Below are 24135 nucleotides of genomic sequence, written 5' to 3' on the forward strand. Positions count from 1 at the left end.
TACATCTTCTCCCAAAATATATTCAGGAATAAGAGACACATACAACTTATATGGCTTAGGAAGCAGTCTTTCTATCCCCAATGGAATAGTTATTGGCTTTACTTAAACAATTTGGCTGCCATAACCATCAATGGCCACTGGTGTCCCAGCAAACTGCTCTGGGTTCTCATAGAGGAGGGAATATTCTGTACCTGTATCCACTAAGGCCAACACCCATTGTACACTGAAAGGGGACCAGTGGATAGCCAGTTCCACATGTGGCCTCTGGTCCCCGCCCATCCCTTTTAGACGGGTCCCTTGGTCCTTTTCCTATTCAAACTGGTACAATGGATCTTGGGAGTTCTCCTCTCTCTCGGCTGTCTCTATCATATAATCTTGTAACTGAGCTGCCCATGCACCAAACGTTTTATTGGTAGCTGCTGGGGATTTTCATCTCAGTGGCTGAAACTTCTGTTCTGGTTTAAGCTGCTGCCAAAACACCAAAATAATTTTATTAGACTGGTCATCCAATTTCCCCTTATCTGCTCCAGCCACAATCAAATCTATCCACATCTGTGTTCGGGTAACATTTATAGGCCTGTTTCCCTTGTTAGTTAGGGGGGCAACATAGGCAGCAGCCCTCACTGCTTTATGATCCCGAGCAGCCTCCAGCTCTCCCAAATCTGCTACATCAGTGTAACTGCATTGATGGGCTGCCCCACATAGGGGCCCAAGATAGCCACAAGTGATCCAAAAAGAGCTGACAGGGTGCTACCAAGTATAAAGTCCCTCATTTTTGCCATAAACACTTCCTCATCTGCCCCAAAGTACCCAGGATTGAAAACAGAATTCTTCATATCTAGTTTCCGAAGGACCTTTACTAACTCACTGTAGCATTGCCACCGACTCACTGCACCTAGCAATTCTTCAGCATTCTGCTTGATCATACGAATGGCAGCCATCACCCATTCTAATAGGGTATGGTCTCCTGGGTTGCCACGGCAGTTCTGAAGATGCTGCCTCAAGGAGGAGTGTGTGGTAATGGCGGCCAATTTCTCCATCTCTGTTCCAGAGAACATGATGCCATCCTCCTTTATGTCCCATAATCGTAGTAACCAGGCTACCAGGGATTCAGTAGATTTCTGCCTAAATTGTGCCCCCAATACCATCAGCTCTGCATGAGTATAGGGCTGGACCACAGAGTGTTCCATTATCTGGGCAGGAGGCTGTGGCTGCCCCTGAGGGACTCTTCACTGCTGGGTTTTTACCTTCTTGGCAACCACTGGTCGGGCTCTCAGTGTGCATATGGCAGCTTCAGCCTGAGCCTTCTCATCCTCAGAAGAGGAGCTGCAAGTGCCTGCTCCTGCTGACTCAATGCCAATCCACCAGCACGGATGCTGCTGCTCCTCTGGCGACCGTTTAGGCTCCTGTGGCTGCTAGCTTTTGGCCAGAATCTGAGACTCGAGCTCTTAAATCTGCAGTTGTTTCTCCAACAACTGCCCGTGCAAATGTTCAGCTTCCAGGGCAAATTACAACTCACAAACGCATAATTCCTTATGCAGTGCTCGCTCCAATTCCAGCTTTTTCTGCCATCCAATTTGCAATTCATACTGAAGCTTTCAACATTGAGTGGCTTCTCATACAGAACTCCTGGTTTCCTCTTGAGTAAAAAACACCCAGCCCAAAGCCCCTAAAAGGACAGCCATGGGGAGCCAGAACAACAACCAGTCCTCTACCCTACCTCTCAAGGTTGACGGCCCTGTAACACCAGTAGGCACCGCCACCATCACAGCCACCTGGCCCATGCAGGTTCATATTGGATTTGGACAGACAGTAATGAAACAATGGAGCCAAAAACTGGTGAGCCATCATCTTTAATCCTAGCTTGCACCTGGAAGACAAGTAAAAACACACACTGGGCTCCAAAACCCACTCATTCAGTGCTCAAAAAGCTACTGACTTATTTGAATCAAAGGTTTCTAGATCACTAGCCTTATTCACCTCTGTTCCCTATCTCCTCTATGCACAAATTCTGCACAAACTGACTTCTCCTTCACCATTCTGCCATCTTGGCTGCTTCTCCTCTCCTCCACATGACCTTTATCTGCTCTCTCCTCTAATGCTAATCTCAGGAACCGAGAGAAAGCAAGCTCCCGGTCTGCCCCATTTTATATTGTAGAAATCAAAACCTTTAATCTAATATACAAACAAGGAAGTCTCTGATACAAAGTCACTTATCTGAGGCATAATGGGATTCCTTATGAGAGTGGACCACCCCACATCATGCAATCAGTCAAGGGTGTGGGGAAAAGCTTAGTCTTAAAACTAAGCCTTAGGCTATAACAACCCAGCCAGTTTACAGCCTGTTCCCCATACCCAGTGCAAACTATAAGCGAGCAAACATATATATCATATTTACAAACTTATTTGACCAACATTCTACCCCTTTTGCTCACTTCACAATCTAAAGCACATGTATTCCTGCACAAGGAAATTAGGCACATTACACAAATTACAACAACATGAAAAATTATACAATTTCAACAATTACAAAGGTACATTTCACCAGTTTCTGAGCACTTTGACAAAAACTTCCCAGGGCAGGGCATGGCTTCTAGCAAAGCCTCCCCCCACCCCCATCAGGGTATTTCACATTGTCCAAAATCCATAAGTCCATCCAACAAAGGAGCCAGTACCCACTCCGGTTGTAGTCCAGGGATCAGTCCAAGTACATGGGTCCTCAGCCACCCCCCTCATCCCTTCTATTCTGGCAGGTCTTACACTGTCCCAAGGAGGAGCACATGGCAAAGGCAGTCAACATTCCCATCTCTGCTCCAGAGAGCATGATGGCAACCACCCCTATGTCCCAAAATTGCAGATCTACCAGGGGCATAGTAGATACTCTTTGCTGCTGGGCTCTCACCTTCTGGAGTCTGCAGATTGCAACTCCAGCCTGATTCTCCTCATCCTCCAAAGAGGAACTGAAAACATCAGCTCGCATTGCTGGGCTTGAGCTTCAGGCCACTGCCTCCTTCTGCTCTGCAGGCCTTGCAGCTCCAGCCCCTGCCTCAGCCCCGGCCTCCTGCCGCTCTGCTGGCTCTCCACAACATCCAGGGCAAGCTCAACTCATAAACTTGTGATTCCTTTTTCAGCGGCTGCTCCATTTCCAGGTGAATCTCACAAACCTGGTTGGCCTCCTCCTCCAGCGCTTCCTCAGCTCCAGGGTCAGCATCTGTTTCTCCCACATTTCCTCCAGCTCCTTCCACTGCTTGGTTTGCAGGTTCCGGGCAGCCTCTTCCACAGAGCTCTCGGTTTCCTCATTCATGGCTGCAAAAGTCAGCCAGCCTACGGTTCCCAAAAGGACAGCTATGGGGAACCATAACAGCAGCCAGTCCTCTACTCCACCACTCAAAGGTGTTGGTGGCTCCATACTCATCTGTATCGAATCCTGCCACAGACTATGCCAAATGTATGGTCAGTAGCCAAGGCCACCATCACAGCCGCCTGGCCCATGCAGGTTCACATTAGATTTGGACAGACGGTAATGAAACAGTGGAGCCAAGAACTGCTGGGCCATTAGCTTTAATCCTATCTTGCACAGGCTGGCAAGAAATACACACAGTAGGAAAACACTTTGTTTCCATTCAGGACTCCAGAGCCTGTGACTTACCGAGTATCCTAGAATCAAAGGTTTCTAACCTCATCAGCCTTATTCACCTCTGTTTTCAATCTCCTTCTCTCTGCACAAATTCTGCACTAACTGGCTTCTCCTTCAGCACTCCACCATCTTGGCTGCCTCTCCTCTTCTCCATGCGGCCTTTTTCTGCTCTCTGCTCTCCATTGCTAATCTCAGGAACTGAGAGAGAGCAAGCCCAGGTTTAAATTGTAGAAATCAAAACCTTTAATCCAGGATATAAACAAGGAAGTCTCTGATACAAAGTCACTTATCTGAGGCGTAATGGGATTCCTCATGAGAGTGTACCAGCCTACGTCAAAAAGGATGGTAAAGGTTTAGTCTTAAAACTAGGCCTTAGGCTTTAAGGATCCTGCCTGCTTACAGCCTGTACCCCAACACACATTAATATAATCACACCCATCCCAAGCAAGAAGGGCAATTAATATCACCTGGGCGATGGGCTTCCACATGGGCAGTGCCATCTTTAACAAAGTGAGCATAATATATTTTATCTGCCCAACAAGCAGGAAGCATCAACTGCCACTTGTGCCTTGACCAGGCAAGTCCAGGGTAAAGCCAGTAGCCACGGCCACCATCACAGCCACCTAGCCTGTGAAGGTTCACATTTGATTCAAACAGACTGTAATAAAACAACAGAGCCAAGAACGGGTGAGCCATTACTGTACCTTTAATCCAAGCTCACACCCAGCAGGCAAGAAAATATACAACGTGGGAAAACACTTCCCTTTCCATTCAGGGCTCCCAAAGCCACTACTCATCCAAGTATTCCTAGAATCAAAGGTTTCTAGCTCACTAACCTTATTCACTTCTGTTCCCCATTTTCTTCTCTTTGCACAAATTCTGCATAAACCAGCTTCTCCTTCAGCACTCCATCATCTTGGCTGCCTCTCCTCTGCAATGCTGATGGCAGGATCTGAGCAAGAGAGCCCCCCAGTCTGCCTCATCTTATAGTGTAGAAATTAAAGCCTTTAAGCCAATATACAAATAAGAAAGTCTCTGATACAAAGCCACTTATCTGAGGCATAAATGAGATTCCTCATAAGAGTGCACCACCCACATCATGCAACAGTCAAGGGTATGAGGAAAAGCTTAATTTTGAGAAGATCTAGTATTAGAAGGATGTTGAAAAGATCTTAGTATTAAAAGGGTGGGAAAGGCTTAGTCTTAAAACTAAGCCTTAAGTTATAATGACTTTGCCTGCTTACAGCCAGTCCCCCACACCCAATGCAAACTATAAGCAAGAAAACATACATCATATTTACAAACTTATTTGACTAACAGCCAGTGTTTCCAACTGGTGACCTCAGTGTTCCAGGTGGATGTTTTTATCCACTGTGCTACCACAGGTCAGGCTTGGGAAAATTATTAAGTAAAATGAAAAAAGAGTTAGTTACTTGAACATAGGCACTGTGTCTGAAAGGTAGGAAAAATACACAAGTGAAGACACTGGACAAGGGAATGATTCACATCCTGGTTGGGACTAAAGAGGGCAGTGTTGACATTTCATCACACCACTCAAATTGGCAGCAATTTAAAACTTATGATTTGTTTATGTCTTTAATTTTTCTTTTTATATTTTTAGACTACTGTTGACCACAGGTAACTGAAACCACAGAAAGCAAAACTGTAGATAGGGGAACTACTATAACATTGTTTTATGTAAGGTAACTTAAGTGAGAAAGACATTACCAAAAATATGAAACAAAACATGGAACTAGTAAAACAGAGGTTTGTCCTAAAAGGTCCATACTTCCCTATCTATACAGATGCTTCACTTTGGGAAATTAGGAGAACCCAACCTGAAATTGTCTATGAAGAAACAACAGTTGGTTCTCAATTCCGAGTGCAGCATCACTCTGTTTCCTTTCTAAGTTCCTCAGTTTAATCTCAACTTAGTTGATATTTAAATCCAACATCACATACTAAATATGCTAGACAATTTTATGACTACCCCATTCTAAACCTTTAGATACAAAATCCTTTCTCATACACTTTTAAAGAATCATGTCACATTTATTTTTAATTCTCCAGAAAAGAATGTATTGCTGGCACCTGGTATACACTTAATTAAAAAAAAAAATTATTTAAAAACAATTATAAATAAGTCAGAAATTGTTTTCTTTTTATTCTATTTGAAAGTGTTATATCTTCTTTTGTAAGAAAATTACAAAACCACAAAAATTATTGCAAGTATCAATAATTTTTTAAAACCAATTTTGAAGTCTTTTTATAAAAAATATTTTTTTTTAATTTTATTTATTCATTATAGAGAGGGGAGAGAGAGAGAGAGAGAAGGGGGGAGGAGCAGAAAACATCAACTCCCATATGTGCCTTGACCAGGCAAGCCCAGGGTTTTGAACCGGCAACCTCAGCGTTTCCAGGTTGACACTTTATCCACTGCGCCAACACAGGTCAGGCCTTTTTATAAAAAGTTTAAATCCTACATCATCATGTTTCTTCATGCTGAGCACACTTCACTGAATCCACTGAGTTGTTTCCACTACTCCAAACTATTCAGATTTTCTTTTGTTGTAAAACTTGAATGAAATTAAATGAAAGATTAAGGAATGTTTCTTGCCTTACTTATGCAAATTTTTTCTTTTTTTAAAGACTCAAGGCAGGCCATCCATAAGCATTAACTCAGCTTCCAAGGCAGAGTGTCCACTCCAGTGTGTGTAATGTCTCAGCATGAAATATGAGATACCATTGCAGTCCCACAGCTTTGATCCTACTAAATTTGGAACCCTGGATTCATCTACTGTCCTTTAGGAAATTTTGATGGCTCAGAGTTATCTCACTCTCTTCTTCAGTAACAATTTTTATAATAAATAGCACGAGTTTCACAAATCTTCTCTTGAATCTTTGCATCTGACTCACCTTTCGGAAGAAAACTGCTTATTGCTTATAAAGCATGGCAAGATACAAGCAGTTCCTCATTATTCCCAATTAAAAATAAAAGCCACCAGCCCTGGCTGGTTGACTTAGTGGTAGAGCATTGACATGATGTGTATAAGTTCGGGTTTGATTCCTGGCCAGGGCACAGAGGAGAAGCACCCATCTGCTTCTCCACCCTTCCCCTTCTACTTTCTTTCTGTCTCTCTCTTCCCCTCCCACAGCCAAGGCTCCATTGGAGCAAAGTTGCATCTGGCGCTGAGGATGGCTCCATGGCCTCAGCCTCAGGTGCTAGAATGGCTCCTGTTGAAGTGAAGATACGCCTCAGATGGGCTGAGCATTGAGTCCTGGTGGGCATGCCATGTGCATTCCTGTCGGGTGCATGTGAGAGTCTATCTGTCTGCCTCTCCCTGCTTCTCACTTTGGAAAAAAACTACAGAAATAAATAAATAAATAAATGCCACCTTACTTTTAATACAGTGATGTTCTAAGGAAAATGTGCTTGTCTTTAAGTTGAAACATTCTTAAGAGTGTTCAAATAGACATTAGTGAAAACTATAGGCACTTCTATATTATCACTGTGTCTTACAATATATTTCCAGCTGTGTCGTTTTTTTCCTTTTAAATCAGTTAAATATAGCTCTCTTTGTGTTTCTGATTTTTTGAGTTTTCAAAGGCTATAATTTGTAGATTCCAATAAGCTTTTAATGTGTGTAATTTAGTTAGTAGTCTAAATTTCTATTGGATTCTTCAATAACAAAGCAATGATAGGGTCATCAAATGGAGTTGCATTTAGCCTCTATCTCAGAGGTTTGAAGAAATTGTTTGGAAATTAATACATCAATACTTATAATGTTGCCATATATGCCTGTCTTTTAATTCAGTCTGACCACTTTTGTTTCTGCGATTAATTGTGACTTATAAAGCAATACATTCAAGGTACAAATAGTTATTTCAGGAATAAGGGTTCAAAATCTGAGAAGTGCATATCTGGAATCCCTCCTTTATTTTTATTTGAAACTAGAAAATGCTACAATTATTTCACTTTCTTTTGTTTGTGGCACACAGACATCTGTATGTAATTTTTGTGCAATATTAGACAGTTTTATATGCAAGTTTTTCAAATCACTTAGCCTACTACTCTAACAGTTTCTCCCTTTACAATTAGTCTGTATTTGAAGATAAATAAGTCATATTTGAAAACACTTAAGATCAGGTATATTTTTGGTAACATTTTATTTTTGTGAAACTTTAAAAATATTTTGTTATTTCTCTACAATCATATAAGCACAGTCTGTCTTATAAACTCTGATTTATAGAAACTATTTAGCTTCATAGGGGAGGAACACAGCGGGAGGAAAGGCAATTTCAGGATCCTGTAGACAGGGGTTCATATTTTGGATCTGGCTTTTCCTAGCTGAGTGTTATTTAGTGTCTCTAAACCTGAGAATTCTTCATTTGTAAACCTTGAAATCTTAGACAATGTGCTCATACATTATTACACAGCTACATTGTATGTATATCACACTAGCGAATCTACTGCTTACAAAAATTAGGGGATATTTCAAAGTGAATATGAAGCAATAAAAAAAAGTATTTTTTATTATTAAATAAGAACATCAGAAAAGCAAATGGCAAGTCCAAGAAAGTTGTTCAATTATGCAAATGAGATGCAAAACCAACTTTTGTTTCATTAATGAAAATGCACTATACAAAAGGCTGAAAATACTGGAGTATCTGCCTGTCCCCTGATCCCCTAATTTTTATGTGCAGTGTATAAAATAGGAGATTTGTCCACATTTTAAATGCATAAATTTTGACTTAGGCTCTCTGAGCCTTCGTTTCCTCATCTGTAAAATAGGGCTGTGAATGTTTACCTTGAATGCTTTAGAGAAAATATGAGTAAAACAAGTTGCTCCAGTAGCAGAGCATAGTAGATGTTCAGAAAAAACTATTTCCATAAAAAAGTACTTGTATTTTCTTTCTCAAGAATAATCTCTAAACACCAGTAGTTCAGAGCCTCTGATCCACTTTACAGATGAAATCATCATAACTCATTGTGTTTTAAATGAATAATTTTACTGTCTTAGTTTTATCCCTTTGTGTAGCCAGTAAACTTGATGAGGGCTTTATTGCAGGATTTCTCACAATGTCCAGCACAGAACATGGTGATAGTAAGAGTTCAATAAACTCGTTATTTACTCATAGATTTTACTCTGATAAATGCTATTTAAACTTTAAAATGTTTTACTTTGATTTTGTGAATATGCACTTCTATGAGGGCTCCCGAAGACCATCTTTAGACAAATTGATTTGCTACAAGAGCTCATAGGACCCAGAAAAACTATTATACTTATGATTTTAGTATATTAAAGTGAAAGGATACAGATTAAAATGAGCAAAGGGAAATGTCAGATGGGGCAAAGACTAGAAGAATCCATGTACAAGTTTCTATGGTGTTCCTTCCCAGTCACATGAAGACATGTTTAATCCTTCCAGCAACAATATATGACAACCTGTGACAACAAGTGTTGCCAAGCACAGAAGCTCATCCAAGCCTTAGTGTCCACTGTTTACCATATGACTGACCTTAGCTACTCAGACTCCAGTCCCTTCGAAAGAAAACCAGGCATTCATCATAAATCACACTGTTAAAATAATCTTACCTGGTCTAACTGCTAGAGCATGACTTGATGCCTCAGGCATACAAAAACATGTATTTATCATAAATACAGTGTGGCTTAATGAATCAGTCATACAAATTCATTCTTCTCAGCAGAATATACCGAGGGTTACAAGGCTATCTCCAGGAGTTACAAAAGTCCAGGCCTGAAGACAGACCTTTCTTTGAAATGTGCAGTTTGAGCAATTCAGGACTTCTGAGTTAATTTTATCTTGCCTAGTAATGCATTCACATAAGGGAAAAAATTTAAATTACATAAGGGCATACATTAAAACTTATTCTTCTTATGGTTTCCTCATCCACCCAGTTCCCTTGAACATACTAAAATAAAATCTATGCATTTATTTCAGAGATATGTATACATATCTTCATATTTTATATAATATTCTATATAATGTTTGGTGTCTTATTTTAATAACAGTATGTCTTAGAAGTCTTTTCATATTAACACATAAATAAGCAGCCTAGTTATTTTCTATGATTATAATTTTTAACTTTGTGATTGTATCATAATTGATTTAACCCATCTTTATTTGTTTTTAGATAGTTTCCAATATTTAGCTTTAAAAAGAATAAGTCAATGAGTAATCTTGTACAAATACCATTTTTGAAAGCACATAAGAACATCTGTAAGATAAATTCTTACAAGTAGAATTCCTGGGTTAAATTTGATATACGTTCCATAATTTTGCTATTTTTCACTCAAGCCATGTTATGAGTCAAAGGTTACAAATGATAGATTAATTATGAATTCATAAATATCAGCAACGTTGTAAAGTATAAATGTAAAACATCATATTTCAACCTGAAGCAAGAAGATTTTATCAAGGACACTTTAGTGTAGCATTAAGTACTGTATTAATGTGGGTATAGAGAACTAAGGACTAGTGTTTAGATCTTTTTGTTTTATTTTGTTTAAGTCTATACATTGTTCCATGTTAGAAATGAGAGTACTAGTATACATATCTTTGTAATTGAGTCTCAAGTCCTGATCTCTCACTTGCCTCAAATATGAATGAATAAATAAAGTAATAATTGTCACCAGGTTAGATGACAATTTGTAGAAGAATAAACTACTATGAAATGTAGATTTACCCACTAATCTGATTGTAATTGATATTTCATGAAGATAGTTTCTTGCAAAGAGAGTTTTTGCCTAGAAAGAGAAGAATTTTCTCTAATTTAACCTGGAAAAACTCTTAAATATAGGAGAATCACATTTTCAACTAATTTTAGCTAGAGCATAAAGAAAACATTAGAAGAAGATAAGCTCACACTGTCTTCATTTTGATGACCTAATCAACCACTTTACTTGGTCTTATGGTTTTTGTAATGGCAATGCATTCTCTTTTTCTTGTCATTGTCATTTCTGACACAAGAACAGGAGATCAAAATTTTAATATCCTGTATATATTTTCAGTGATTCTGACTAAGCTGAATTGCCAGCAGGCTACATTATTGTAATTTTGTCTTTGCAAGTCTCACAGCTTTGCAAAGGGTTCTTGTTCATGACAAGTTTCATGAACATAATCTCCTTGTTGGAGTTTCTTGTAGACTGGATGGTTACCTGTGCCTTTTTTTTTTTTTTTTTTGAATTGTAAAGGAAATCATTTAAAGGTTTTTATACTTCTAGATTTTCTACTTCAGTAATTTGTATGTAGCAAGGTTTTTGTACCTTCCTTAGGTTCAAACCTTTCTTGATTCCTAAAGTGCTTACCAATAGCAGGCATTTTGTTTTAGTATTTAATTACATCAGATAGAAAAAAATAATGAGTTTTAATATCTCCAGGTTACATATTTAATCAAATTCATTATTATGACTACTTTTTTTTTAAAAATCTGGAACATTTGGGAGTGTTTTATTGTTATTGCTTTAACTTATAGTGGGCCATTGTTTTTAATTAATTAATAATAGTAAGTTGGAATATTTACTTCTTGTCCATATTCCAACTTATTTTTATTTTTAATTAATATAAATGTTTAAGTGGGTCATTTAAATTTCCTTTACAATAGAATAAATAGTTCCCTTGATGACTACAGATGCGCACGCTGTGTGACAGTATTCAGAACATCACAGTGAAGTTTTCCTGATTGATGCATACTCTCCAATAATTATCAGTGGCTCCTTATGTGAAACTGCTGTCAAACCAATAAGACTGCATTTATACATTTATAGTTTTCAGGATTGTTGCTACCGTGGGCATATATTCCTCAAATAACCTTGCTTCCTTGTGTCACAAAACGCAACTCATGTTCACCTGGATGACAGTACCTTTGGGGATGAGGGAGAATTTGCAGGCAAAGGGAGCTTTCAGTTCAGATGTGTTACATCTGTCTTCTTGAAATGTAAGCTCATTGGCCCAATGAATCTTTCATATTTAAGTGGTTCTCAAGTAAAGCTATCTCCAACAAGGCAGACTTTTGTAACCATCCTCTTTCATGCTTTCTCCTTTCTCCTTCCTGTTCAAATAACTTTTAACACCTGTTTCTCCTGGGCACGAACTTTGGGCAGAAGGACTTCCTATTTTCCAACTTTTTGTTTTTGTTTTTGTTTAGTCATATGGGAAAGTACTTTGGCTCAGGACCGTCCCTCCTTGTCCAGTAGATATGCGGGTACTGCTCCTCATGGAGTCTTTCCTTCATTATTTTGTTTGATGTTTCTATTTTCATGCATCTTGATAGTCATTTTCATTTGTATTTTCTCAGCATGGTGCTGTTTATGGCTGAGCTTAGTCTTCAGACCAATCATCCTTTTTTGTCTTCTTTGAATGTTCATGAGCCTCTTGACCTTCCTTTCTCCTTTTTCTTAGGGTAATCCAAAAGGTATGCATAGTGCTCATAATGTAACTTAATATATTTGTTTTGCGGTATGGTTATGGCCTCTGAGGTGCTGGATGAAATCCCCTAGCTCTCAAATTTCAGGTCTCAGGCCCATGAGCCCACTCTACACAACTTGCGAGACAGCTAATTGATATGTTGCTGAATAGCTCAAAAGGAAAAAAATGAAGGACTTTTTTTTTTTTTTTTTAATCACAGAAGACAAAAGCATCTGTTAAAATCATTAATTTAAGTCTCAGTTGACAGGACCATTACACAAGGGTCTGTATCTTCCTTGAACATCAGCAAATTGGCTTTCTTTTTATATAAAGGGCAGGCAGTTCTTCCTTCACAGATTCTCTCCTCTGATTTGAAACATGTTACCCATATACATGACATATGCTGACCCCTTTTCTGAAAGCACTCCTTCCTTCAGTGGTAGATTTACTGACCTGTTTTCTGTTTTGTCTTCCTTCTTTTTTATTTTTTTGTATTTTTCTGAAGTGAAAAGTGGGAGGCAGAGAGACAGACTCCTACATGTGCCAGACAGGGATCACCCAACATGCCCATTAGGGGGTGATACTCTGCCCATCTGAGGTGTTGCTCTGCTGCAAATGGAGCCATTCTAGTGCCTGAGGCAGATGCCATGGAGCCATCCTCATAGCCTGGGCCAACTTTGCTCCAATGGAGACTTAGCTGTGGGAGGGGCAGAGAGCGGCAGAGAAAAAGGAGAGGGGGAAGGGTAGAGAAGCAAATGGGTGTTCTCCTGTGTGCCCTGGCCGGGAATCAAACCCAGGACTTTCACACGCCATGCCAACACTCTACTGCTGGGCCAACCAGCCAGGCCCTTGTCTTACTTCTTAACATTTGTTGGAAACTTTCAGAGGTCTGCATGCAAATCCTCTTCCAGCTCTTATTAATCTTGGGAATTACTTTCTTCATCTTTAAAAATGGTAACAATATTACTGTCTTAGTCCTTTTGGCCTATATTATAACAAAAATACCATGACTGTATATTACAAACAGCAGAAATTAATTTTTTTAGTTATGAATGCTAGGAAGTTCAAGACCAAGGCAACAGCAGATTCAGTGTATAGTGAAGGCTCCCTTCTGGTTTATAGATGGCTGTCTGTTTGCTCAATCTTCTCAAAGCAGGAGGCAAAAAGGAACTCTCTGGGGTCTCTCTTTTTTTTTTTTTTATAATAATTTTATTTTTTAATGGGGTGACATCAATAAATCAGGATACATATATTCAAAGATAACAAGTCCAGGTTATCTTGTCATTCAATTATGTTGCATACCCATCACCCAAAGTCAGATTGTCCTCTGTCACCTTCTATCTTGTTTTCTTTGTGCCCCTCCCCCTCCCCCTTTCCCTCTCTCATTCCCCCCTCCCCCCCCCCCGTAACCACCACACTCTTATCAATGTCTCTTAGTTTCACTTTTATGTCTCTGGGGTCTCTTTTTTAAGAGACCTAATTCCATTTATGAAGGTTTCACCCTCATGACCTCTCCATTTCCCAAATGTCTTACCACCTAATACTGTAGGGGTTATGACTTCAACGTATAAATTTTAGGAGGACATAAACATTCAGTCAATTGAAAATATCTATTTTTCTCTTTGGCAATATCATAGAAGTACCTCAAAAAATTGAGAACATTGGAAGCATTTATAAGATAGTTATTTTCTTGCTCTATGAGAATTAATTATATTAAAACATAATTTGAGTCACTGTATACAGATCATATTTGTACTCATGTCTTAGTTGAAGGTGGATCTTCAATAATTGACCAAGGGCCCTACTTTCCAGGCTGAGGGGTTATTTGACATTTTTCTTTGTGAGGCAACCAGTAAGAGTCATGCACCAAATTTAGCATTTCGGGCAAGACAAAATCCAGAAAATACTTTTTTATTTGTAAAAAAGGTTCTAGAATAGCAAATCTCTTTTGTTATGAAGAAAAATTTTAGGTTGGTGGTCTGAGGAAGTTTTTCTTTTTTAAAGAATGTGTTTAAACTTTATTCTTTACTGATTTTTACTTTTTTTTGTGACAGAGAGAGACAGAGAGAGGGACAAACAGTAAGGGAGAGAGAGAAGAAGCATCAATTCTTCCTTGTGGCACTGCAGTTGCTCATTGATTGCTTTCTCTTATGTGCCTTGACCAGGGAGTTACAGCAGACAAAGTGACACCTTACTCAAGCCAGAGACCTTGGGCTCAAGCTGGTGAGCTTTGCTCAAACCAGAAGAGCCTGTGCTCAAGCTGGAGACCTCAGGGTTTCAAACCTGAGACCTCCGCATCCCAGTCTAATGCTCTATCCACTGCATCACCACCTGGTCAGGTCTGATTTTCACTTTCAAAGCTTTTAGTACTTATGTAATATACAATTTCTTTAAAGATTCAGAGTAGTATGGTAATAAGGACATATAAAGCTTTGATTAGAATAACTATTCAAATAACATCTTTTTAAAGGCTAAAAAATGATAAAGTACTCCAAAGAAGAAGTAAAAACTTTCTTATTTCTTGAAGTAATTCTATTTAAGGTTACTTCTACCTGTGATAATCTACCATTTAACAAATCATATGTGAACTTACAATATAATAATAATTATTATTATCATGATGTGATCAAAGTGATTGCAATATTGTTTTCTCAAGAGCAGGACTGAATATAGTGTAATTATTTGTTGGGTTTGAGATGAGAAAATGAGACTAACTTTAGGCAATAGACATATTAGGGGCTGACATTTAGGAAGTCATAAAGTACATACCCTTTATTTCACATTCCTCGTGTATCAATCAAGCACTGTATGGAAATTGTTATTTAGGGCATTTAATTTAATTCTTTTAATATATTGAGATAATATAATTATTTATAGTAGAGACATTAAGTACACTTTTTAAGTTTATAGTAAATTTAAATTGTAACTAAAGTCAGTCTGATTCTATAATAAGAATTTTCTTTTTCAGGTGAGAGGAGGGGTGATAGTGAGGCACACTCTCACATGCACTCCAACCGGATCCACCCAGCAACCCCATCTAAGGCTGATCGAGTATGGAGCTATTTTTAGTGCCTGAGGCTGATGTTCTCCAACAGAACTATCCTCAGCACCAAGAGCCACTCTCAAATCAATCAAGCCACTGACTGCAGGAGGGGAAGAGGTAGAGAAGGGGGGAGAGAAAAGCAAGGAGAAGCAGACGGTTGTCTATGCCGTGTGACCTGACCGGGAATTGAACCCTGGATGTCCATATGCCAGGTTGATGCTCTATTTATTGAGCCACAAGCCAGGGGTTGTAACTGGAATTCTTAACCACTCCAAAGCATGAGACATTGTCCATTTATTTGAATAAATATAGCAAGCTTCTAATCTATGAACCAGGTAAAACACGATTACTTTGGCCTTGCCCTCCACATAAAAATGTAGCCTCTATAGGCCGTTCCTTTGTTTTCAGCAAAGTTGATAATTACAGTCTGCTCCCCTCACCCCTTTATAATTTAATCTATTGGCTAACATTCATCATCTTTCTCCCCAAACAGTGGTGACTAACTTGGTCTTAACATTCTCCATAGCATGACTAACTATATTTAGGTTTCTTACTGACTCTAGGTCTTTGATTCCCCTTTTAGAGCACTGACTTTAGAAAATTTGCAATTCTAAGTTCTTTCTTTGCCCCTTTGAGACGAATATATAAGTGTTTTTTTCATGCTTCTTAACAGTTGCACATCCCAAAAAATGTCTCTCTGAAGGACCTGGGAACCATTGATTGAAATGTAAGCTTTGAAGGAAAAACCCTCCCTCTCTCCCCATCTCTGTGAGCAGGTGGGAGCCTAATTAACCCTGCTGTCCTCCAATTCTCTCCACCACTCACCCAGTGCTAAGAAACCCGTCCACCTTTTGTTTCAGTGAAGTTGAATTCAGTCTCTCTCTTTTTTTTTTTTTTTTGTATTTTTCTGAAGCTGGAAACGGGGAGAGACAAACAGACTCCTGCATGCGCCCAACTGGAATCCACCCGGCACGCCCACCAGGGGCAACGCTCTGCCCACCAGGAGGCATGCTCTGCCCCTCCAGGGGGGTCGCTCTGCCACGACCAGAGCCACTCTAGCGCCTGGGGCAGAGGCCAAGGAGCCATCCCCAGCGCCTGGGCCATCTTTGCTCCAATGGAGCCTCGGCTGCGGGAGGAGAAGAGAGAGACAGAGAGGAAGGAGGGGGGGCGGGGATGGAGAAGCAAATGGGCGCTTCTCCTATGTGCCCTGGCCGGGAATCGAACCCGGGTCCCCCCCACGCCAGGCCGACGCTCTACCGCTGAGCCAACCCGCCAGGGCCTCAGTCTCTCTTTTATGTAATAGTGTTGAATAAAGTCACATTTGTCTGTTTAAATTTTTCTGGTGAAAATATTTGCTTTGCTGGCGGGAAAATATAAAAATTGGCATGATATTTTTGGGAGTCACTGCCTTCTCTGGAGAGATAAATGGTGGAGCATTTTTTTCAGTTTTTTCATTATTTAATGCATTATTTGAATATCTTCTCCTCTATGCTGCTTGTTTGACTTACTCCTTCACAAATAATTATCCTTTCTTTGGTATGTTATTGTACTCCATTATAACCTTGTAGGTTAAATGTCCTGGCTTTCCCTTTAGTTGGGGCATGATGTGATACTAACAGTGTCTTATTCATAACATAGTTCTTTCTTTTAAAAGAAATATTATTGAATTTATTGGGGTGACATTGATAGGATACTCAAAAGTTAGAAATTTAGCTTCAGTAATAGTAGCTTTTAGTTGTAATTAACTGGGGTTAGGAAATAGTTAATCTACTTCAGGGGTCTCAAACTCAACTCAGCACGTGGGCCGCAGAGCAAGATCACAGCCATTCGGCCGCACTAGGTCTACAAAAGGCAACTGTTACGCAACACTTTTCTCACTGCAGTTGAAAACAAAAAAAAAATCAGTACAACAAGCACAATCGTACATGCAGTTTACTCAGTGTCACAAAACGACCAGAAACTGTAGTTCGCATCACAATTGCTGTTAACTAAGCTAATATCTAGCTAGGATGCTAGAGAAATGAAAAATACAAGTAGGCCCCTAGGCTTACTTAATTTTATCCAAAATATTTTGAACTTCGTGGATTAGTTTGCGGGCCGCACAAAATTGTTCGGCGGGCCGCGAGTTTGAGACCCCTGATCTACTTGCTATTCTCTCTTAATGTCTCTCTGGCCTTCTTTTTTGAAATACAGCTGAAAGTGTATCTTTGCAGAAATGTCAGCAAAAGCTTACATCAGGGAGCGATCTAAAGATTAGAAAAGTTTAAATCACAATAGTTGTTTGTAAAAAACTAGCCACAGAATTTCCTGTGAAAGGTTAAGGCCTATAAATTAATTAGAAACTTAGTTCAACAATCTTAAATATTTACTTTGTCTCCTAAAGGAATTGGGAGTCTTGTTCCTCGATAATTCCCAGAGGCAGATGATCTCAAAGGTGTTGAATCCTGGCTGCTCCTTGGAGACACCTGACCCTGGCTGTCTTTAAGATTTACCAAGGATATAAAATGGACCCATGCTAATTGTACCTGTGTTAACATCAGAAGAACTTGCTGGGGAGACATTCCTGCCAAGCAAACCCTTACTTCTTGCACATTGTTACATAACTAACTGCTCAGACTTTACCACTTGCACCATCATTAACATCCCCTGAACCCTATGAAAGAAGTCTGAACTGTGAAAGTGCAAGGCAGGATTTGGTGGATTCCTAAGCATCCCGCTTTCTTAGCTGCTGACAATCTGAATAAAAGATATTTTTATACTACTCAGACCCAGGTTCTGTGACTCAGGGGTGATAAGCAACTCAAACTCTGGCTTGTACTGGTAACAACATTGGTTAATAAAATTATACAGGGTTCAGATATGCCATTTTATAATATAACATCTGTATATTGCGTTGTGTGTGCACCACCCTAGTTTTTTCTTAACACTGCCTCACTCCCTAAACCCAGCTTTACAAGCTACTGAATGGTTGAGAAAGAGTTACTAAATTAACATAAAGAGAACAAACAAAATGTACTTTTTTTGTGAGACCCCCTGGGCAGTAAGGGCAAACTGTATGCAAACCACTACCAAAAAGAAAGACAAGCATCACTAAGTGTGAAAAGACATTGCCTTTGGATAAAGTGCATTGTTTATAAAAATTATTCTACTGTTTATCCAGGAAACTAAGAAGGAATTATTAAGAGAACTGCTAAAAAATTTGAAAATCTTTGAAGGAAGAAATTTGTTCCCCTACTGGATTTCTGTTATGTAGTTAGGTTTCACTACTGTCTATATACTGCGTGAGTGTGGAAGAGAGAACTATGAAGAGATTGTTTGGGGTCAGGCAGAGGAGAGAAGGAAGGCAGGAAATCCTTGCAGTTATAAGTTTCTAGGAGATGAGATTGAGATAGTAAAAGACAAACTGAGGCATATGGGATTGTGAGTTCTGGCCTTGCTGTGATCTCATTAGAGGACCAGTTCAATGCTGCCAGCTAAAGTTATATGGAAGATATGAGACCATGCACACCCAGGAAAGCTCATTTAGATTCGGTGCTCTCTCAACAGTTACTGGTGAGACCTCCACTACTAATGCATGGTGTACCTTTTTTATTTGTTTATATTTTATTTATTTTATTTTTGCTTATGGCATACCTTTTGCAAATGAGCTGGGTTAACTAACAGCGATGGTCAACAAATGGGGATAGCAACCTCCCTCCCAAATGAAGTACATTTGTTTACATAAGGAAACAATCATTATGGCAAAGAACTACCAAAGTAAGCGTATATTTTTCCTACTTCCCTCATATTAACCCCAACACACCCCAAAGTAAATGAGAGAAAGAATGGGTGGAAGCTAGAGCATGTGATGGCATAGTGGATAAAGCATTGGCCTGGGATGCAGAGGACCCAGGTTCAAAACCCCAAGGTCACTGGCTTGAGTGCGGGCTCACCAGTTTGAGTGCAGGGTTGCTGGTTTAAGCATGGGATCATAGACATGACCCCATGGTCACTAGTTTGAGGTCAGAGGTCGCTGGCTTGAAGCCCAAAATCACTGGTTTGAGCAAGGGTTCACTGGCTTGGCTGAAGCCCCCCCCCCCCCCATCAAGGCACATATGAGAAAGCAATCAATGAACAACTAAGGTGCTACAACCACAAGCTGATGCTTGTCATCTCTCTCCCTTCCTGTCTGTCTGTCTCTATCTGTCTCAGTCATGCTAGAAATGAATGGGTAGGGTAGGAGACATGGGAAAGCAGACTATGTGCCCTGTTCTATCAGAGTGATGAAGCCACAGTCTGGACTATGTGAGATGAGAGTGTGAATCTACAGAGGGACATACATTTTTAAGTGAGCATGTTAAGTTTCAGTAATAAATATGAGATATCAAAATCAAAAGTGCCTAAAAATTTGTAAAACCAGATAGAGATATTAGGTGATCCCAGGAAAAATATCATTATATATAAACAAATGCATATCTCTTAGAACTCCTATATCATCCCCACCATCTATAACATTCCTTTCATATAATGGGTGTGTAGCACGTCTTTTTTAAATTAATTACTTAGAATAAAATATAGCCCAGAGACTAAGAAACCAACAAGATAAGCTTCTCTCAGCTGAAACAACAGAATTACAAATGTAATTAATTTCCTTGATTAAGTGTTCTATTGGTAGATAGTGCAACAATAACTGGTTTATGGGGCTAAACTGTGTTTGAATTTGTCGTAACTACTGGGTCTCGGGTAGAGAAAACAAGAATAAATGTGTCTACAATACATACTGATGCAGAAACACCTGCAGAAGGCAGATAGACAATTGGCAAAAAAGGTGAGTATGGCCTCTTCCTGGGAACATGTTATGTCCTGGAAAAAAAGAGGAATTGAAATATAATCCTGCAACAAAAATAAAAACTAATTCATTTTTTCCTTCTCTAAGTAAGGATGCATTGTTTGCTTAATATTTGAATGCATTTATATGCTTGTGTTTTGTGGATATATTGTAAGCTTCTCAACAAATTATTTTACCAACATCAAACTAAACTGTCCAATGTGTATTTCCTCTCTCCCACATGAAAAGTTGTCAGATTCTGCTCTGGATTTATTCAGAAAGCAAATTGAAATTGCCCATATTAAAAAACAAAACAAAACAACAAAATAAAAAACAATTTCAACTAAATACGTTTAATGATCACATTGGTTTCATTCAACTATTTGTGAGTCGGGAAGCTTCCCATCTAGCAAGTAGAATGGAAAGGGATTTCTAAGAGCTACAAGAAAGAAAAGGCAGATGTGGGTGAATCAAGAAAGTCATAAACAATAACAAAAAACATGATTATTTCAGGTACAGTCACTGGTCATCTTCGTTTGGGAGACAAAAGGGTCTATTAGCTTGATGATTTCACTAGTGCTGGCCAGGAAATTCCAGACTGGCCAGTTATGATTACATTCCTGAGAGGGGATATTTTATAGCTTATATTCATGTTGAAATGTCCCCTAATTTTTGTGAGCTGTGTATATGCCACAGGAGAGGAGTCTCTCCCTCCTGAATGTTGACACACTGACCTGCACTTGCTTACACACTAAAGAAAGGCCAACAGATCAGGAGTAACCATCTACCTGGCCGCACATTCCACAGGTTCAGCTTTGTCCTTAGTCATTAATAACCTCTTAGTCACTGCAGGTAGATTTGCATAGACTTGTATGAGAAGCCTATAAAGAAGAGCCGAGGTGTCTGTTCTGGATAGAAAAATGAAGAAGGAAAGCACTTTAGTACTTAGCATCTAGTCCCTCGAATGGTCTCTGAAGAACTCGTACAAGGAAGGACTTTTGATACCACTGCAAAATTGAGTCCAGTGTTCCTGTATTTACCTGTTTCTTTTGTCTGAGTAGTTCAAGATTTCAAATGACTTCACAAACTTCCACTGTATTTCTTCCACTATGCTACAAGGGGGTAAATCTTTTCCTTTATATGTATATATATTTAAAAGGAGAGAAAAGTTTCCTTCAAAGAAGCTTTACTAGGAATGGCCAACCTTTTCAAAAAGAGCTTTCCTGACAGCTTTACTTCTTTTCAGAATTGAACTGAAGCTGTATCTTCTCTTTTAAGGCCCTGAAATAATTGGAAGAATATTTTTATTATACCATCCACCTGGAAAAGAAAAGCTTGGGTACTTACTGTGGGAAGGGCCATTCTTCCTAGAGGTATTTTTGGCAGTGTCTCAGGGTGGGATGTTTGATATGTCATGAGAAAGGTGACCCTCATCAGAGTTCCAGCCCATTTGCACAGGAACCAGAAGAGATCAAAGGGGAAAGAGCAGCATCCGATTAGTAACCAACAAAATGTCTGTCTTTTCACTTTGGGTTCTAACCGATTCTAATAACAGCACATTTTTTTTTCTTTTTTGTTAGCAGTCTTTTTCCCCCCTTTCTCTTCTTCATTCCTTTTTCTTTACTGCTTCTTTATACTGAGTTTCTTAGTAGTCTAACCACATACTCAGGAACATTTACTTCTTTATAGTAGTGGTAATTCATGCTTATGCAAGATGGTTCCCTCCGGAACTCTGATACTACTACACAAGACACCGCCCTGTTAAACCTGATAACTTCCCCAAGGGGTATGCACACAGGAGCCTCCAATCTGCCTGCATTTTCAGACAGGGAATTTTTAGACAGGAAATTGAGAAATTTGTTCATGTTCATTCTTATTAATACTTTTGCTGGTTTACTGTGAAAAAGTATGACATCATAAACAGACTCAAGATTTAAATAATATGACTTTATCAGCCATACTAATTTTTTTATTATTAAGTATGTTATTCATTTGGACAAAGTTTTATGATACCTTGTTTGGTGTTAATTAGAAGCATTGTTTTTTTGTCTATTAATCTTAGGTAAGACTAAAAAGTATAATTTTTGTCTGGATTATTATTATTATTTATTTTAGTTTTTTTAGCTTTCCAATAAATTCATCTTTGTTTGTATTAACTAGCTACAAAGGATATTATAATACGTGAATCAAAATTTAACACAGCATCATCAAATTTACATGCAGATGTAAATTATTTGTCTTTAGGATTTAAGAATAAAACAAATAAATTTACAAACAGCATGTATTTTAGGTGCTGTACCAATTTCAATATTGTTTCTGCGTAACTATGGCTTAGATATAATCTTTGATAGGAAATTTGTATTTGAGAATATTTAAAAACATGACAAAAGGGTAATTTGTTAAAGGTTACATAACACATTCAAATGCAAAACAAAACAGAAAAAGCAAATAAAGAGACGCAGAAGTTGATGTCTGTAATATTTGCATTTAATACTTTCCTCTGGATAATCTGTCTTTGGCCCCATTCTCTCATTGGACCAGCACTTTCATAACAGTAAATTAAGTATAAGGATTAGAAATCGGGCTTTGGAGCATCATAGACCAGTGTTGAAATCCAGTCCTACCTCTTACTTACTATGGATGGTGAACAAACTATGCCACTTCTTTGAGTCTTAGCTTTCTCACTAATAAAAAAAAAGATCATTAAAAAATTCACTACATAGGGTTATCGTGTGAATTATTATAGATTTATAAAGGGATTGACATGTATCACATATAAAATCTGTACTCAATAAATAACAGCAATAATCATTATTATTTTCTTATTCTTTAGTTATTATGCCTCAGGCCCTATGCTTTCCTTCCCCAGTGAGTGTCCCAGTGTCTGTACCAACATTGCATGGAGCTAGTGTTTGTTCTCCTGACTTGCATTAAAATTAGTGAATCTATTCTCATGAGCCGAGACATTTAATGTCTTTTTCGTTTTTATTTATTTTTATTGATTTTAGTAAGAGAGAAAGGGAGAGAGAGGGTGACAGGAACATTGATCTGTTCCTGTATATACCCTGACTAGGGATCAAACTGGCAACCTCTGAGCTTCCAGATGATGCTCCAACCAACCAGGATATTCAGCCAGGGCTACATTTAGTGTCTTTGATGAAACCGATATGCTTTGTAAACACAGTTGTGAGTGAAGAGCCAAGTAAGACTTCCAGGTATTTTCTTTTATCCAATATGACAAACAGGTAGTCATAGAGCATATAGCTAAAAGCACACTTGGTTTTTGTCCATTTAGATTCTTTTAGAAATAAAAATTATGTTTCAAAATTAGAAATGTGGTGCGTCAGTCTCAGTCTAGTTGGGAGAAATAACCACATGATTTTTAAAATTGAGAATATGTAATAAAGATTGTTGACTAGGTACAGAGGAACTGAAGAATCAGTAGAGTAAGCTATTACAGAGGTAGCAAATGCAGGGGGCAGCATTCACTCCTGGGGCAGAGAGAGAAGGGAATTATTGAAACTTAGAAGCTTCAAAGAAGAATTCTGCAAAGCCAAAATACTCAGACCACTAAGTACAGGATGCCATGAGGTCTGTGCTGATGTCTTTAAACACCTGGAGCTGTTCATCAGAGTAGTTGACTTGTTCTGTTATCTCTAAGGGCATGTAATGAGCCTGGCTTTGCAAATATTGGAATAACTATAAACTGGATGAACTGCTACTAACTAGAATGAATTGCCACTGTCAAAGTGAAGACATATTGCTAGGGTAAAACTGACAAAGGAGGAAGGAACAAGTTTCTTTTTTCTTCTCCAATATTCTGTTTCTCTCCAGGGCCTCCTTATTGGTAGAGCATTATAGAAAGCCAACTGGAAAAACCAAAAATGATAGGCAGTTCCAGCCTCAGCATCAGAGATCATTGTAGAGTGGGTTAAAGCTGAAATACTTTACTAATTGGCACAAGTAGTTAGCAGAAGAGCCAAGTTTACCACGAAAGCAGATAGAAATTCTAATAATAGATTTTGAAAGTGGTGGAAGCAAAGTAGTATCTCTAACTTCAACTCTCTGTCTTATCACTGGCATATGAAGGCTCACACAGAATTTTTTATTTCTAAAATCAGCAATTTTCAACTTTTTAATTTCATAGTACACATAAACTAGTTGCTAAATCTGTATAGCACACCAAAAATATACTTTCTGCTGATATGACAAAAAAAT

General features: G+C 38.7%; 1 pseudogene; it reads right to left on the bottom strand.

Annotated features, from left to right (window-relative positions):
- Nucleotides 1-11393: 11393 nt before the first annotated feature.
- LOC136404200 (ribosome biogenesis protein NSA2 homolog) lies at nt 11394-23583 on the bottom strand (annotated as a pseudogene).
- Between the last annotated feature and the right edge of the window lie 552 nt (nt 23584-24135).

This window comes from Saccopteryx leptura, chromosome 4 (genome assembly GCF_036850995.1).
Source record: "Saccopteryx leptura isolate mSacLep1 chromosome 4, mSacLep1_pri_phased_curated, whole genome shotgun sequence".
Lineage (NCBI taxonomy): Eukaryota > Metazoa > Chordata > Mammalia > Chiroptera > Emballonuridae > Saccopteryx > Saccopteryx leptura.